Source organism: Somniosus microcephalus, chromosome 17, assembly GCF_052327205.1.
Source record: "Somniosus microcephalus isolate GS21.2 chromosome 17, FLI_Smic_1.0, whole genome shotgun sequence".
NCBI lineage: Eukaryota > Metazoa > Chordata > Chondrichthyes > Squaliformes > Somniosidae > Somniosus > Somniosus microcephalus.
This window is the reverse complement of record NC_141003.1, coordinates 28014738-28032986: the sequence shown is the minus strand read 5'-3', so window position 1 is coordinate 28032986 and position 18249 is coordinate 28014738. Positions and strand designations below refer to the sequence as shown.

At 49.9% G+C, this 18249-nt stretch overlaps 1 protein-coding gene across 1 annotated transcript in view; it reads left to right on the top strand.

Moving 5' to 3' along the window:
• The first annotated feature begins 15878 nt into the window (after nt 1-15878).
• bpgm (2,3-bisphosphoglycerate mutase) overlaps nt 15879-18249 on the top strand; it is a 59848-nt gene continuing 57477 nt past the window's right edge. The window contains exon 1 of the mRNA XM_086010137.1: nt 15879-16060. The gene's annotated coding sequence lies outside the window, so the exon portion shown is untranslated. The remainder of the gene's footprint in view (nt 16061-18249) is intronic.

Here is an 18249-nt window from a genome sequence, read left to right as displayed (position 1 = left end):
AATGAAGCCTCCCCTCCTGGCTGTAGCTTCCACCACTTGCTCAGCCCAGACCGGCGTGGTGGCGGTGTGGCTCTCATCACCAAATCACACCTGGGTCTGTCCCCCTATTCCTCTGGCACTTTCTCCTCCTTTGCGTATCTCACCTTGTTCCACCCCTCTCACCTCTCATTTCTCGTTCTTTACTGCCCACCCAAGTACCATAAACATTTTATCACCGAGATATCTTCACTATTTTCCTCCCTTAGCTTCTGCACCGAGCAACTTCTCATCCTCGGTGATTTCAACCTCCATCTCAATTCATCATGCACTCTCTCCATTCACTACCTTCCTATCCTCCCTTAATCTCTCCCTTGTAGGGGGTGTGTGGCGGGTGCTGGTGTTGCTGCCTGGTGCGTGCGTGCGCCCAGTCAGTTATGCCTCTGACTGTTTTGTGAGAGGTTCAAATGGCTCCCACGCCCCTGGGTTCTAGACACCGGACTTAGGTACAAGGCGGCGGTACAGAGAAGACTTGACCAGACAGGTGGTTGGATGCAAACAGAACCAAGATTTTACTGAAGAGGAAAAAAACTTACTTAATACAATCTCATAGAAAATAATTACTAGTGTACACTTCTACAGGCAAAAATTACAAGAGAATCACAATAATACTTATACTTATGCAGGGAAAGGGGAACACACGGCACATCGAGGGAAAACAACTATCTTAACAATCCCCTTATCCTTATCCCACCCCCTATACCTAACTAGATTAAGCTATGAGGGGTCAGAACTTCATGCTCACCAATCAAAAGGTTTGTTAGACTCAAAACAGCGGTTGGGTTCGGGGTTCGCTCTTGGTGCTCTCTGGAGCTTGTCGTCATCACGTGGTCTCCAGGCGCTGCAAGGGCATTGTCCGGGTTCGCGTACCCTAAAGTTAAAGTCTCGGTTTGGGTACTTCACCTTGCAGGGATGGTTCTTCGTCGACAGCGGCCAATTTGAGTTGGTGTGTAGATATTCGAAGGTCGGCCGAGGCTGAAGGCCCAATGATTCGAAACCTCCCCTCGTTTGGCCTTCTCCAGCCGGTCTGCCCCTCGGTGGTTTTCCCTTCTCCCCTTGTCGCGTCCTGCCTCGCCTGGCCTGAATCTGTCCGTGTCCGCCCGACCCGGTGTCGGAGCAGTTCCAGATGGAGTGAGAAAAGGGCACGGGCAAAGGCCAGGGGGTAAGCGCAGGACGGGGAATAGCAGCAGCCACGAGGGCGAGGGGCCGAGGGGCAGCACCAGCACACCAACCAACGAACGCACCAACCTCCTCCGACCCACAACTCACCAACCCTCCGGACCACACAATGCTACCCGCGGCCTTCAATTATACCTTCGTCGAAAAAACCTTATCTGCCCGCCAAATCAGGTTAGTTCTTTGTTTTAATCTTGGCGGGCTGTTTTAAATAATGGTAGCAATCCATATTAACTGGTTTTGGATGGCTGGTAATCGCATCTACCGGCCCGATAATTGACATGTATTGTCCTGAAAGTTCCTTGATGGGCCTTGTCTGGCCTCGATGGCTCAGTTAATCTGTTTCCGATAATATATGCAGACTGCTAGATGGCCTTAACTATAGGCCTAAACTGCATTTAGATTTTGTCTCCAATTCGGTCTAATGCATAATTCAGTGTCCTGTCTGGTTCCAAAATACAAAGTTTCTCTTCGCAGAAAGCCTACAGCCTTAGTTTCAATTTCTCCCAAGCTGTCTGTGTTGTAGAATCCATTTTGGAATCCCACAGGCTTTCTGCCACGAGGCACGGACGCCATCTTGGGTACCCTTTTTAACCTAAAATGTCCACGCAGGGTCCCGTTTATTAATAACAGCCTTCGGGGAAATGCGGAAATTTTGCGAATCTTACATTCCCTCTGTGATACTAAAACTTGCTTGAAGTATCATACATTTAAAATGAGCACAAATTTTCTGGCCCTCCATAGTCAACCTTCCCCTGTAATTACCTATCTAATATACCCACGACACATGCACTTCCCATTCCGCGAAAATGTAGTGTACATCAGCATACAGAGCGCAAAATGACAGACTTTACACACTCATCCAAGTATGGAGGAGGTCCAACACCCCTGCACCCCTTGGCACACATATCTTTATTAAACCGCATCGCAAAAGAAAACAACAAAAGAAAAACCTTTAATTAAAATAACAAACACAAAGAAACAACAATTCTTTAATCAAAATACAGGGAAAAACTTAAACCAGCGTATCTCCCTCCACCTTTACATAATGTTCTTTCCAAATCTTCTGGTTTCGGAATTCTGACCACCGCCCTTTTCCCTTACACTGAACACAAACTAAATACAACACTATCCCTAACTGGCAAACCACGAGAATGTGGGAAGCCAATCTAATCCACGCAGGGACCTCTATATTACTGAAAATGTTCCACCAGGGTGGAGTCACAATATCCAATATCTTCGTCCCTATCTCTACTGTTTTCTGTTCGAGTGTATAAAAATGTTTCTGCGAAACTATAACGGCTTTGAGTATTCTGGTCAGATGTTCAGGGAGAGGGGGAATTTCGTAGCCAAAATGCGCTACGTACTTCTGCAAATCCGTAAAATTCTCCTTCACAGTGAGGTGAACAGTGGACATAATAGGGTAATAATAGTGGGGGATTTCAACTTCCCCAATATTAACTGGGATAGTCAGAGTGTGAAAGGCTTAGAGGGTGCAGAATTCTTAAAGTGCATCCAAGAGAGCTTTTTGAGCCAGCATGTAGAAAGTGCTACAAGAGAGGGGGCGGTACTGGACCTAATTCTAGGGAATGTGGCCAGGCAAGTGGTAGAAGTGTTAATAGGTGAGCACTTTGGTGACAGTGACCATAATTCAGTGAGATTTAAGGTAGTCATGGAAAAGGACAGAGATGGACCGGAAATAAAAGTTCTAAATTGGGGGAAGGCCGATTTTAATATGATAAGGCAGGATCTGGCCAAAGTGGACTGGGATCAGCTACTTGTAGGAAAATCCACATCGGAGCAATGGGAGTCTTTCAGAAAGGAAATTGAGAGAGTACAATGGCAACATGTTCCCTTAAAGGTCAAGGGTGGGACCAACAAGCCCAGGGAACCTTGGATGTCAAGGGATATACGAGAATGGATTAGGAAAAAAAGGGGGGCTTTTGACAGATACAAAGGACTAAAGACAGAGGAAGCCCTAGAGGAGTATAAAAAGTGCAGGGGGATACTTAAAAAAGAAATTAGGAGAGCGAGGAGGGGCCATGAAATAACACTGGCGAGCAAAATAAAGGAAAATCCTAAGGTGTTTTATAAGTATATTAATGGCAAGAGGATAACTAGGGAAAGAGTAGGGCCCATTAGGAACCAAAGTGGCAATCTGTGTGTGGAGCCAGAAGATGTAGGGTTTTAAATGAATTTTTTGCATCTGTGTTCACTATGGAGAAGGACGATGTAGACATAGAAATCGGGCAGGGGGTGTGATATACTTGAACATATTAGCATCGAGAGGGAGGAGGTACTAGCGGTTTTAGCAGGCTTAAAAGTGGATAAATCCCCAGGCCCGGACGAGATGTATCCCAGGCTGCTGTGTGAGGCAAAGGAAGAGATTGCAGGGGCTCTGACACAAATTTTCAAAACCTCTCTGGCCACAGGGGATGTGCCAGAGGACTGGAGGACAGCTAACGTAGTACCTTTATTCAAGAAGGGTAGTAGGGATAAACCAGGGAATTACAGGCCAGTGAGCCTAACATCAGTGGTAGGGAAATTATTGGAAAAAATTCTGAGGGACAGAATTAGTCTCCACTTGGAGAGGCAAGGATTAATCAGGGATAGTCGGCATGGCTTTGTCAGGGGAAGATCATGTCTGACCAATTTGATTGAATTTTTCGAGGGGGTGACTAGGTGTGTGGATGAGGGTAGTGCAGTGGATGTGGTATACATGGATTTCAGTAAGGCTTTTGATAAAGTCCCGCATAGGAGACTGGTCAGGAAGGTAAGAGCCCATAGGATCCAGGGTGCCTTGGCACATTGGATCCAAAATTGGCTTCGTGGCAGGAGGCAGAGGGTTATGGTCAAAGGTTGTTTTTGTGACTGGAAGCCTGTGTCCAGTGGGGTACCGCAGGGATCGGTGCTGGGTCCCTTGCTGTTTGTGGTCTACATTAATGATTTGGATGTGAATGTAAAAGGTATGATCAGTAAGTTCGCAGATGACACGGAAATTGGTGGGGTGGTAAATAGCGAGGAGGGTAGCCTCAGTCTGCAGGACGATATCGATGGGTTGGTCAGATGGGCGGAACAGTGGCTAATGGAATTTAACCCTGAAAAGTGTGAGGTGATGCATTTTGGATGGACTAACAAGGCAAGGGAATACGCAATGAATGGTAAGACCCTAGGAAAGACAGAGGATCAGAGGGACCTTGGTGTGCATGTACATAGATCCCTGAAGGCAGCAGAACAGGTGGATAAGGTGGTTAAAAAGGCATATGGGATACTTGCCTTCATTAGCCGAGGCATAGAATATAAGAGCAGGGAGGTTATGATGGAGCTGTACAAAACGTTGGTTAGGCCACAGCTGGAATACTGTGTGCAGTTCTGGTCGCCACACTATCGGAAGGATGTGATTGCTTTGGAGAGGGTGCAGAGGAGATTCACCAGGATGTTACCTGGGCTGGAGCGCTTCAGCTATGAAGAAAGACTGGACAGGCTGGGGTTGTTTTCCTTGGAGCAGAGAAGGCTGAGGGGGGACCTGATTGAGGTGTACAAAATTATGAGGGGCATAGATAGGGTAGATAGAAAGGAACTTTATCCCTTAGTAGAGGGGTCATTAACAAGGGGGCATAGATTCAAGGTAAGGGGCAGGAGGTTTAGAGGGGATTTGAGGAAGAACTTTTTCACCCAGAGGGTGGTTGGAATCTGGAACTCACTGCCTGAAAGGGTGGTAGAGGGAGGAACCTCACAACATTGAAGAAGCATTTGGATGAGCACTTGAAATGCCATGGCATACAAGGCTACGGACCAAATGCTGGAAAATGGGATTAGATTAGACAGGGCTTGATGGCCAGCGCGGATGCGATGGGCCGAAGGGCCTCTCTCTGTGCTATATAACTCTATGACTCTATGACTCTATGAGTGGAGGGTTCAGGAATGGGGACAATTTGCTCCTGGACCACTTAAACTTCTGCCTTGGGTTTGAAACAGAAACTGCAGTGACTAACCGGACACCAGCTATGCTGTCCATGCTGGTAGTGGGACGCGCCGGTGGTGACGCAATATGTCCCACCCCCTATACATGGTACCTGTGGGGGAACATGGCCTGTGCCATTGCCTCCATGGTACAATTTATAGGCTTCGCGTCAGCAGCTCTGAACCCACACTACGGTCTTGAAAAGGCATTCAAGTGCTGGGGACACAGGATTATGTGTGCTCCCTGGCTCCGGCACCCTGAGAGGTCAGTACCTGTCATAGCGTGCTCCCACTTAATGATGTAAGGCGGGGCCGCTGTGAAATGAATGTGTGCACCCCCTTGAATGACTCCAATGTTCTCAACCCTGTATACCGGCGTGGGTCAGGCTGTCCTACCCATGACCGGCATCCTAACTATCCACAATCCACGGGGATTGGATAGGCTTCGGAGGCTAGCCAGAGTTGGCACGGGCTCAATGCATTCTCAAAAGGGTGGAGGGCTGCGAGGTGCTTGTTGCTAATCCAGGAGGGGACCAAACCCTGTTTTAAATCCTCCAGATTACTGCGGCCCTCGCCCAGTAACCACGCCCCGTATAACACGCACACCTCGTTCTGCGCAGCTTGGTCAGAAGCATTTCTGTCCTCCCTTATGAAAGCATTTACCGTCTTTGCGTGCTTTTCCAACTCGGCTATGATCTCCTTTAAATGGACCGTCATGGCCTGGTCCTCATGCAAATCTGAGCCCACTACCTTGTTCTCATCCAGTAATATCCTTTTTAACTGTGTTTTTAAACCGTTTATCTGGGTCTGCAGCTCTATGTCATCCAAGCTGTTGATGACAGAGGACCCAGTATTAAACGCAGTAAAAACATCATTCCATACTCCCCTTCTTTGTCTCCCTGCATTGCCCAGAAATTCTCGGTGTGTGGTGTAGAGTTCGGTCTTGTCCACGTGGGCAAAATCGAACTCGTAAAACTTCTTGAACATGTCCTTTAATAGGGCCTGGTATAACTGCTCTGTTTCTTTGGGGCATCACTCTGGTAAATGTACCTCTGTGAGATTTAAAATCATGGAGGCTACCGCGTAGTGTACCCCCTGGTACAGCTCTGATCAGTGGGGACTAGTACCAACCCATTCCCTGGTCCCTTGGTGGTGGTGGGGCAATCTTCCCTGGATAACCTCGCCGCCTGCGCCGTGGGCGGGGCACGAGTTCAGTGGCATTGACTGGGATCTGGGTGTATGGGACCGCACACACCTTCAGGCTGGTATCCCACTTCATCCCCTCCCCGGCGCCTTGTCACTGTCGGTGGAAAAAGATGGATATGCCTGCGGGGCAGACCGTCTCTGACCCCCACATACAGATGTAAATCCCTTGATCCGGTTCCCACCACTTGTCCCAACACACACTCAGTCCTCCATGAGTCCCGGTGATTGTCCGATGGGTGTTGTTTCCCAACCGCTCCCATCCGACTTCGGGGTTCCTCATGTCCTTGCTCAACTTCCTGAGCCACCACCATTTATCCAGTGGAATGTGTCCTTTACACGTCAAACATATTCGCTTTCCAACAGTGACGCTGACCCTCGTAGTAACGACTCGTACCCGGGGGCACAGGAGGGAGGCCTCCCCGTACGTGAATCCGGTTTGGCTGGAGTACTGAGACGAATTGGACCCCAACCATCCTGGCCACCCTCCCTCGTGGAATTAGACGGCAGTCTCCTCCGCATCCCGTTCACCACTCCCATCGATCGCCGGGGGCGCCTTGTCTCCCGAACACCCGTAGATGTAAGAGTCCTGGACGTCGCCCCTCCTCTCCGCACTCAACCCGATCAGGGCGAATAGGATCACGATCCATTCCATCCCGAAAATCTTTCTGCAAAAAGATGTAAAAACATGCAGCCAGGTCCCAAAGAGATTCTCTGGCTTGGTGAGGCATGGTCGGGTCCCGCGACCTCGACCCAAATATACACTCTTAATAGACTACTTACATAAAACTACCCATCACCTTATTTAACTTAAATTATAAACACCCAAACCTAAGCTAAATAATTACACTTTACTTAAAACTTAAACTTAAACCAAAACTATGTACATCCGCCGCCCGTCTCCGGGCGGCCAGGCTAATCCCTGGTCGGACTGCGGCTTGCCGCTACCCCCGGCGTGACCGCACAGTCCTGCACTGTTGGTCCCCCGCAGCCCGTGGCTGCTGGCTGAGGACCTCTGTCTTTGGACCCCTCCCTGGCTCGCGGGGCGGCCCTTGGTAACTGGAGGGCTGGTGACCATGGATTTCTCAGCTGGGGCATCCGTGAGGACCTTCTGGGGGCTTTGGCGGGTGGGGCTGTCTTGGCCGCTGGGCCTTTTACCCGAACCGCTGCTCCCCCAGGCTTGACCCCTCCCAAACCTGGGCTGAGGGCAGGTAACTTTTCACAGCCTGCTGCTGCAAGCTGAGAGTCTCTGCCCCCGGGTCCCATGGCTGGGTCCGGGGCGGGGTTTTCGACCTCAGGTTCCTCCCTCTCTACACCTGGGTTAGGGGCGGGGTTTTCGCCCTCAGGTCCCTCCCCCTCGTCTGGATCCCAGAAGAGTGGGGGAGTGTCCCAACCGATGGGCGGGATGGTTCCTCCCTTCAAACAAGCCACAGCGCCTGCCTGAGCAGTCTGTGAACTTGCTCCTGCTGCGGGCTGAGGATCTTTACCCTCAGACCTTTTCCTAACTGGCTGTTTTCCCATTTCAGGATGAAACAGCTTGCATTGGTTGATATAACCAGCGGCCTGTTTTAAAACCTGTGCTGAAGGCTCGCCCGCTGCCCCAAGCGGACCTTCTGGGGGCTTCCCTTTCTTTTTCCCCACCGGGACGGTCTTACAGATGGGATCTTGGGCCCGGACCCGCTTTAGGTCCGGGGCCAAAACTACCCCCTGTGTGCCTCCCTTGTCCCGGACTGCAGCTTCCGGACCTGCCCGATAGGGGTCCCGGGACTCTCTTTCCCCAGCCTTATCTATGGCCCTTTCTCCAGCGCGCATGGTCAGACCGAGGAATTTCACCTCCTGCTGGCCGATCTGTGCTTTCTTGGGATTTACCTTGAAACCCTTCTGTCCTAACAGCTCCAGCAGTTCGGCCAATAGTGGGCCATGCTCCTCTTTCGAATCGGTGAACAGGAGCAGGTCATCCACACATTGAACCAGCTGTCTGTGCTGGTTAAAATCCTTCAAACTGTCGGCCATGCACTGAAGGAAAATGCTAGGGCTGTTGTGGAAGCCCTGTGGCAAACAGTTCCACGTGTACTGTTGCCCTTTAAACGTAAAGGCAAACTTGTACTGATCCTCCCTCCTTACAGGGATGGACCAAAACCCATTTGAAATATCCAGCACCGTGAAAGTGGTCGCAGATGCTGCAATACTCCCTATGAGGTCGGCAACTGCTGCTACTGTGGGTGCGCAGGCTGGGATGTTACTATTTAGCACCCGATAGTCCACCGTGGCCCTCCAGGAATTGTCCGGCTTTCTGACTGGCCATAACGGAGAATTCACATGGGTAGCTATCGGTCTCAGAACTCCCTGCTGCACTAACGAAGACATGGCTGCTTCCATGTCTGGCTCTGCTTCCCTGGGGAAGTTATACTGTTTCTGTGGTCAGGCCATGGGGTCCCCGTCTATGCTGACCTGAAACCCTGCGACCCTCCCGCAGTCGTGTTTGTGAGTGGCAAATGTGGCCAGGTGGGCCTGCACAAATGCCTGGAACTCTGGTGGGGCGTTGCTGACCACGAGCCCGAGGTTATAATCCTCTTTGGGCTTCATGGTGCAGAGGGTCCCCTTCCCTTCCTTACCCGGGATAACTACGATCTCACCGTTCTTTACTTTTCCTGCCCCCCAAAGGCAGTGATTCCTCAAGTCCACTAGGATCCCGTGACCCACGATAAAATCGGCCCCCAGGACCCCTCTTCCATCCTCCACGTCCCATTTCATCAGAACACACGTCCAGTTGGAGCGGAGCGGTCCTATCTGAATGGCGAGCAGGATGGAGACCGAGCCGGCTTGTTCCCTACCCGTGAACCCCAATCGACTGTATGGGGCCCCGCTGGAGAGAGGTGAGGTGCTGGGATTAGCTGAGTAGATCACGGTGCGCGATGCCCCCGTGTCCAACAGATAGGTCCCTGTCACCTTTTCCACCTCCATCTCCAAAAGGGGTCTCCTCCACTCATCATATCGGAGCGAACACAGATAAACAGGTTGCACTGGCTCTAGTTACGGTTGTGGGTTGGATGGGGCTGACGGGGTCAGAGCACCGGTGATGGCTGCTACTCTCCCCTGGCCAGTCAGTAAGGACCTCATGGCATGCAAAAGTGACTCGACCTCTGCGGAAGGGGTCCCTACCCCCGCCTTTTGGGCTGGGGCTGTGGGATGTTTTCCCTTGTTACCCTTCCAAGGGTTCTTACACTCCTTCCGCCAGTGACCATTCTTCCCACACCCGTAACAATTGGTCTTTGTGTTGGGGGGGTTACTCCCTTCCTGGTGCCATTCCTTTCTATTCTGCACTCCTGGTTTTATCTCATGCACCTTCCCCTTGGGTGGGTGTGCATCGGTTCCCCTGCCGTTTTTGTAGGCTAGGGTTAGCTGCCTAATTACCGTGAGCTCTGTGGTCTGGGGATCTTTGGGGTCAAACCAGGCTTCTGCCTTGGCCCGGACCTGTGGCAAGCTGTTCGCCACCAGGCAACAGAGCCAATGCGTCAGGGAATCCCCGTTCAGGAACGTCCGGCCTGGCGTCCCCGGGCAAGCTTTCTGGTACACCGGCCACAGCCGGTCCGCAAAAGCCTGCGGGGCTTCCCCAGGAAGCTGGATCATCTTCTCCACGCGGGAGAAGGGACTTCCCTCATCCATCCCCATGGCCTCTAGAACCGCATCTCTAAGCTCCTCGTACCCACTCTGCCCCCTTTTACACTCGTCAGAGAGGGATTGGAGGAGATTACTCTCCAGGGAGAATAGCAGCATTTTGGCCTTCTCAGCATCATCGCAGTTGTTGACGCTGGCGGTCTGCTCTATTTCCCTGAAGTGGATCAAGGGGTCTCCCTTGGCGGAAAGCTTCGGGATATGGTTGACCATAACCCTGAGCTGTTGAGTGTTAAAGTGTAATACGAACTAGTTTTGGAGGGGTCCCTCATTATCGCCAATGGCGGGTGGGCCGAACCTCTGATGCCGCGCTGGGCACATCGGTCCTGGCTCCGGCCTCTGGGGCGGGGGTTGCTCTACCTCCGCCTCCACCTCTGGCTCCATTTCGGGTTCCACCATCGGTCCCACCCCACCTTGCTGCCAAACCTCGCTGAAACTTGGCTCGACGGGTGGTGGCCGTGAGGTCTCCTCCCTCTCAACTGGGTCATCCCTAGGCACCACCGGTGACGTTGGAACTGTCCTCCCCTCGTTTCCCATAAAATCTGCCTGGCCTGCCTTTGGGCTTATGAGGCATACCATGATACCATGCCTTGTGCCCTCCAGAGGGCCCGGCTCAGATTTTCTATCCTCTCTTTACAGGGGCCGTGGTCTGCCTCCTCAAACCCCTGTTCATTTGCTAGCTTATAAGCGGCTTTTACCTCCTGCACTCTCTCTTCCTGTTCCCTGATCTGCCTTGCCAAGCGGGCGTTTTTCTCCCGCAACCGTAACTCATTTCCCTTGGCCTCGGTGACTTGGCACCGTAGGTATTCCAACTGGGCCTTGTGTTCTCCTATTAAATGTACTCTCTCTTGGTTCAAAGCCTGCAAAGCTATCAATAACTTTTCCCCTGCGAGAGCCTTATCCTGGATCTCCAGGGCTGATTCCCTTAACTCGACTGCCTGTGCTGCAACGAGCCCGTCCAAGAGCTGGACCTGCTTTTTAAAGCACATCAGCCAAACTGCCTTCTCTAAGGACTTCTTGTGTTCCTTTCCCTCTGTCCACTTAGCTGCTGCATCTATCGGACGCCCAGCCCTTAACAGAGTGGTGATCCACTTCTTAGTGATATTCAGCTTGCTAAACACATAATCAGAAATCCTTTCCTCCATCATGGTTCGCTCATCCGAACCACTGTCTACTGTATCGCAAACTTGTTGCCGGTGTCCTGCCGCGGTCGCCATTTCTGTAGGGGGTGTATGGCGGGTGCTGGTGTTGCTGCCTGGCGCGTGCGTGCACCCAGTCAGTTATGCCTCTGACTGTTTTGTGAGTGTTCGAATCGCTCCCACGCCCCTGGGTTCTAGACACCGGACTTAGGTACAAGGCGGCGGTACAGAGAAAACTCGAATAGACAGGTGGTTGGATGCAAACAGAACCAAGATTTTACTGAAGAGGAAAAAACTTACTTAATACAATCTCATGGAAAAGAATTACTAGTGTACACTTCTACAGGCAAAAATTACAAGAGAATCACAATAATACTTATACTTATGCAGGGAATGGGGAACACACAGCATATTGAGGGAAAACAACTATCTTAACAATCCCCTTATCCTTATTCCCCCCTATACCAAACTAGATTAAGCTATGAGGGGTCAGAACTTCATGCTCACCAATCAAAAAGTTTGTTAGACTCAAAACAGCGGTTGGGTTTGGGGTTTGCTCTTGGTGCTCTCTGGAGCTTGTCGTCGTCATGTGGTCTCCAGGCGCTGCAAGGGCGTTGTCCGGGTTCGCGTACCCCAAAGTTAAAGTCTCTCTTTGGGAACTTTACCTTGCAGGGATGGTTCTTCGTCGACAGTGGCCAGTTTGAGTTGATGTGTAGATATTTGAAGGTCGGCCGAGGCTGAAGGCCCGATGATTCGAAACCTCCCCTCGTTTGGTCTTCTCCAGCCGGTCTACCCCTTGGTGGTTTTCCCTTCTCCCCTCATCGCGTCCCGCCTCGCGTGGCCTGAATCTGCCCGTGTCCGCTCGACCCGGTGTCGGGGCAATTCAAGATGGAGTGAGAAAAGGGCACGGGCAAAGGCCAGGGGGTAAGTGCGGGACAGGGAAGAGCGGCAGCCCGAGGGCGAGGGGCTGAGGAGCAGCATCAGCACACCAACCAACCAACGCACCAACCTCCTCCAACCCACAACTCACCAACCCTCCAGACCACACAATGCTACCCGGGGCCTTCAATTATACCTTCGTCGAAAAAAACCTTATCTGCCCGCCAAATCAGGTTAGTTCTTTGTCTTAATATTGGCGGGCTGTTTTAAATAATGGTAGCAATCCATATTAACTGGTTTTGGATGGCCGGTAATCGCATCTACCGGCCCGATAATTGACTTGTATTGTCCTGAAAGTTCCTTGATGGGCCTTGTCCGGCTTCGATGGCTCGGTTAATCTGTTTCCGTTAATATATGCAGACTGCTAGATGGCCTTAACTATAGGCCTAAACTGAATTTAGATTTTGTGTCCAATTCGGTCTAATGCATAATTCAGTGACCTGTCTGGTTCCAAAATACATAGTTTCTCTTCGCAGAAAGCCTGCAGCCTTAGTTTTGATTTCTCCCAAGCTGTCTGCGTTGCAGAATCCACTTTGGAATCCCACAGGCTTTCTGCCACGAGGCACAGACGCCATCTTGGGTACCCTTTTTAACTTAAAATGTCCACGCAGGGTCCCGTTTATTAATAACAGCCTTCGGGGAAATGCGGAAATTTTGCGAATCTTACACCCTCCATGTGAACTCCCCAACCAATATTCACAGCCATCACCTTGACCTTGCCATCTCTCATGGCCTCGCTACTCCCACCATGTCAATCGAAGATAAGGCCATCTCTGACCACTTCCTCGTATCGCTCTCCACCCACATCCCCCTTCCACCACCCAACCCTACTTCCTTCTGTGTCCGCCCCTGGAAAAAACTCTCTCCCAATTCTCTTACAACTGCACCTACAAAATCCCAACTGTCCAGCCTTTGGCCTTCCATTCACCATGACATTTCTGCAGCTACCAATCTGCTCAACCACACCCTCACCTCCACTTTTGATGCCCTACTCCCTATTAAAACAATTACGCTCTCTCACCCTGGCCATATTCCCAGTACAACCCACATCTTCACTCCCTCAAGTCCAAGGCATGCAGACTTGAATGGATATGACAGACAACTGGTTTAGCCATTCACCGCCAGATCTGGCTGGACCACATAAAGCATTATCGGGTCCTAATCTTGTCTGCCAAAACTGCTTACTATTCCAGAATTATTCTGGAATGCAAAGATAACTCCCGGCTCCTATTCTCTACTGCTAACCATCTTCTTAAACCCCTCTCCCCTGTCTCTTCCACCCTCACCTCCAACAACAAGTGCGAGGAGCTCCTGGACTTCTTTGTCTCTAATATTGAGACCATCCAATCAGCTGCCTCTGCCACTTTCCTTCCTTCCCCTAGCCCACTAGGCCAAACTTCCTCTAAGGTTCTCCCCTGGCCTAGCCCTCAACTTGCATCTTTCTCCAGTTTCTCTCCCATCTCCCCTCTTGACCTCTCCACGCTCATCTTGTCCATGAGACCCACTTCCTGCTCCCTTAACCCTATTTCCACCAAACTGCTGACCACCTAACTTCCTTTACTGGCTCCCATGTTAGCTGACATTGTTAATGGTTTGATCTCCTCGTGTACAGTCCCCCTCTCCTTCAAATCTGCCGTCATCACCCCTCTCCTCAAAAAACCAACCCTTGATCCCTCTGTCCTTGCAAACTACTACCCCATCTCCAACCTCCCTTCCCTCTCCAAAGTCCTTGTTGTCGCCTCCCAAATCCGTGCCCATCTTTCCCGGAACTCCATGTTTGAATCCCTCCAATCCGGTTTCCGCCCCGTCACAGTACCGAAACGGCTCTCATCAGTCACAAATGACATAGTTTGTGACTGTGACAAAGGTAAACTATCCCTCCTCGTCCCTCTCGACCTGTCTGCAGCATTTGACATGGTTAACCACTCCATGCTCCTCCAACGCCTCTCCACCATCGTCCAGCTGGGTGGGACTGCACTCGCCTGGTTCCATTCTTATCTATCTAATCTTAGCCAGAAAATTTACCTGCAATGGCTTCTCTTCCCACTCCCGCATCGTTACCTCTGGCGTCCCCCAAAGATCTATCCTTGGCCCCTTCCTATTTCTCAACTATAGGCAGCCCCTTGGCAACATCATCCGAAAACACAGCATCAGTTTCCACATGTATGCTAATGACGCCCAGCTCTACATCACTACCACTTCTCTCGACCCCTCCACAGTCTCTAAATTGACACACTGCTTGTCCGACACCAGTACTAGATGAGCAGAAATTTTCTCCAATTAAATATTGGGAAGACCAAAGCATTTGTCTTCAGGCCCCGCCATAAACTTCATTCCCTAGCCACCGACTCCATCCCTTTCCCGAGCATCTGTCTGAGGCTGAACCACACTGTTTGCAACCTTGGTGTCATATTTGACCCTGAAATAAGCTTCCGACCACATATCCATGGCATACCTAAGACCGCCTATTTCCACCTCCCTAACATCACCCATCTCCACCCCTGCCTCAGCGCACCTGTTGCTGAAACCCTCATCCATGCCTCTGTTACTTCTAGAGTTGGCTATTCCAATGCACTCCTGGCTGGCCTCCCACATTCTACCCTATGTAAACTTGAGGCGATCCAAAACTCGGCTGCCCATGTCCTAACTCACACCAAGTCACGTTCACCCATCACCCCTGTGCTCGCTGACATACATTGGCTCCCGGTTAAGAAATGCCTCGATTTCAAAATTCTCATCTTTGTTTTCAAATCCCTCCATGGCCTCGCCCCTCCCTATCTCTGTAATCTACTTCAGCCCCACAACCCCTCGAGATATCTGTGCTTCTCAAATTCTGCCCTCTTGACCATCCCTGATGATAATCGCTCAACCATCGCTGGCCGTGCCTTCAGCTGCCTAGGCCCTAAACTCTGGAACTCCCTCCCTAAACTTCTCCGCCTCTCTACCTCTCTTTCCTCCTTTAAGACACTCTTAAAACATACCTCTTTGGCCAAGCTTTCGGTCACCTGCCCTAATTTCTCCTTATGTGGCTCAGTGTCAATTTTTTGTCTTATAACATCACTGTGAAGTGCCTTGGGATGTTTTACTACGTTAAAGGTGCTATATAAATACAAGAAGTTGTTGTTCTTGTTCTTAAAGGCACTGTATAATGCAAGTTGGGGATGTTGTTGATATATGAACGGGAAATCCTAGAAACGTACAGCAAGCCTATCAGCATCTGTAAAGAGAGAATACAGTTTGGAAGCAGGGTTTATTAACTTTTCTCTTTATTGATGCTGATAGACCTGTGTATTTCCAACGTTTTCTACTTTAATTTTAGATTTCCAGCATTTGCAGTTTTTTTCTTTATTTAAAGAAGGAATGTGATAATGCATTCCATCATTGAAAATCTTGAATAAATATTGAATGTGAGTGACAGTACCCATGAACAGGTCCAGGGTGGATGAGGCTTGTTTGTTTTGGCTGCCTGCCTCTCTTCCTGGGCTTGAGCCCTCCGCCGCCGGTGGGCATTGGAGGGATTGGAGTGCATCCTCTCCACTGGATACGGAATTTTAATTTGATTTGTTCAGTTTCCTTTTTATTTGTTTTAAGTTACAGTTTGGTGGGGCACATGGTTGATTTTTAATTGGCAATTGGCAAATCAACTAAAAAACCAATTCATTCATCTCATTGATTTTAATTGTTAAATTCTCCACTCGTTCCTGCCATTTGTTTGAATATTAATCTTACTTTCTGCAGTCGGATTAACTGGCCAATCAGGGAGGGAACCCCGTTTGTCACCTGCGCTCTGATTGGGCCATCGGCGGTGTGCAGGACGGTTGCCCGTGAAGCGGCGGCCTGTGATTGGCCGGCGCCGGTTGCTGGGATACCGCGGCCGGGTAGTCGTAGCGGAGGTGGGGCCCGTCCGTAGAAGGTGCCGGAACGACGGGGTGAGTGAGGGGAGAGAGGCCGGGACGCGGAGCTTGGCATCCCCACTTGTCAGGGGTGGTGCCGGGGCGTGTTGAGAGAGGGAGGAGGGAGGAGAGAGAAGAGAGAGGAGGGGAGCCGCCTGTAGCTTGCCGTTGCTCTGCGGCAGAGGCGAGCCTGGCCGTGTGCTTGGGTCGGCTCTTTGAGTTTCTAACGGGTCTGACCTGTCACCTGGCAAACCAAGGGGCCCAAGCCCTTAAAAAAAGAGATTGGCAGCATCAGACACACTAGCATCAAATGTAATAACGTCCCTGCATTTAATAATTTCATATTAATCAGCTGCCTCCTCCCACTGAATTATTTGGAAGCGGCTAGTGAGGCAGGGATTATAATATCACTTGAAAGAGGATTTTGATAATCATTTGAGAAGGAATGATCTAAAATTCAACAGGGAAATGGCTTCGAGGGGGGATGGGTCCAGTGGAAGATGTAGCATAGGTGCATTGAACCAAATAGTCTTCTCTGCTGCAATTTGTACGATTCTAAAAACGGAAACTATTTGTACCTTTTATGCCATTATAGTTTCTGCAAATGCAAATTGAGGAAGTTTTGGCCAGTGTTTTACTGGTTTGCATTCATATTGATGTAGGTTTAAACAGTGCAGCTTCAAAAGAGGGGAAAAAAAGGAAAAGTAAGAAAAAAATGTTAATTTCAAATTTGAGATTTTTAGAATCTCCTAAAACCATTCACAACCTGAAGGAATAAGACTCCACACTTATAATTGTTCACTTTGAGCAAGAGGGGTTGATTGGTAGTCATTAACAATTGTCATGTTAAGAGTACTTGCACTGTTATTTACAAGATTTGACTTTCTGTGATGAGTTTAATGGGCAATTAACGTGCAAATGCAACAGCTTCCTGAAAATCATGGAGGTAAAGTGTGAAATGCTGTTTTTGGCCAGCAACTTGTGGTTCTTCGCAATTCTGAGTATCAGAATACTGTGGCTACAAGAGCAGGTCAGCGGCTGGGTATTCTGTGGCGAATGACTTGCCTCCTGAATCCTCAAAGTCTTTCTACCATCTACAGGAAACTTTTTTAAATCCGGCACCGGTGTGGTGCCGGTTTATCAAAAAGTCTGGATTACAGAGAGGTAATAGTAAAAGGTACGAGAGCCCGGTACACAGCAACAGATCCAGGCGTCCCTGTTGCTTAGCAACAGGTGCAGGAACCCCGGTTACACAGCCACAGATCCAGGAACGGCCACTAATATGAAGTAAAACTTACCTGAACCTACTCCTGAATTTTGCCGGTTAACAGATTTCCGGTTATTTAGGTGCCGGTAAATCGAGAGTTTCCTGTACAAGGCTCAAGTCAGGAGTGTGATGGAATACTCTCCACTTGCCTGGATGAGTGATGAGTGCAGCTCTGACAACACTCAAAACGCTCGACACCATTCAGGACAAAGTAGCCTGCTTGATTGGCCCCATCCACCACCTTAAACATTCACTTCCTCCACCACCGGCATACTGTGGCTGCAGTGTGCACCATCTATAAGATGCACTGCAGCAACTTGCCAAGATTTCTTCGACAGCACCTCCCAAACCCATGGCCTCTACCACCTAGAAGGACAAGGGCAGCAGGTGCATGGGAACACCAAGTTCCCCTCCTAGTCACACACCATCCTGACTTGGAAATGAATCGCCGTTCCTTCATAGTCGCTGAGCTGTAACAGTACTGTGGGAGTACCTTCACCACACGGACTGCAGCGTTTCAAGAAGGTGGCTTGCCACCACCTCTCGAGGGCAATTGGGGATGGGTAATAAATGCTGGCCTTGTCAGTGATGCCCATATCCCATGAATTTTTTTTTAAGTGAGAGATAGTGAAATTATTTAGGAGCTGATAAAGAAAACTGGTACTGCCGTGCTAATGTGTTTTTTTCCCAAAGTCAATGGTGCTCTTGAGCCATCATTTCCTAGGGTAGCCCCAGAGCACACTCCGTAGCTTTGGAGAGAAGGAGGCAGAAAATGGTGGGTTTCTACCAGGCAGCAAATTTTTTTTTTTTTTAATAATGTGCTCAATCTATTTCTGGTATTTTTCCATTTATGTTGGGAGGTTCACTTTGATTGAAAAGTACTGTACATAGAAACATAGAAGATAGGAGCAGGCCATTCGAGCCTGCTCCGCCATTCAATGAGATCATGGCTGATCAT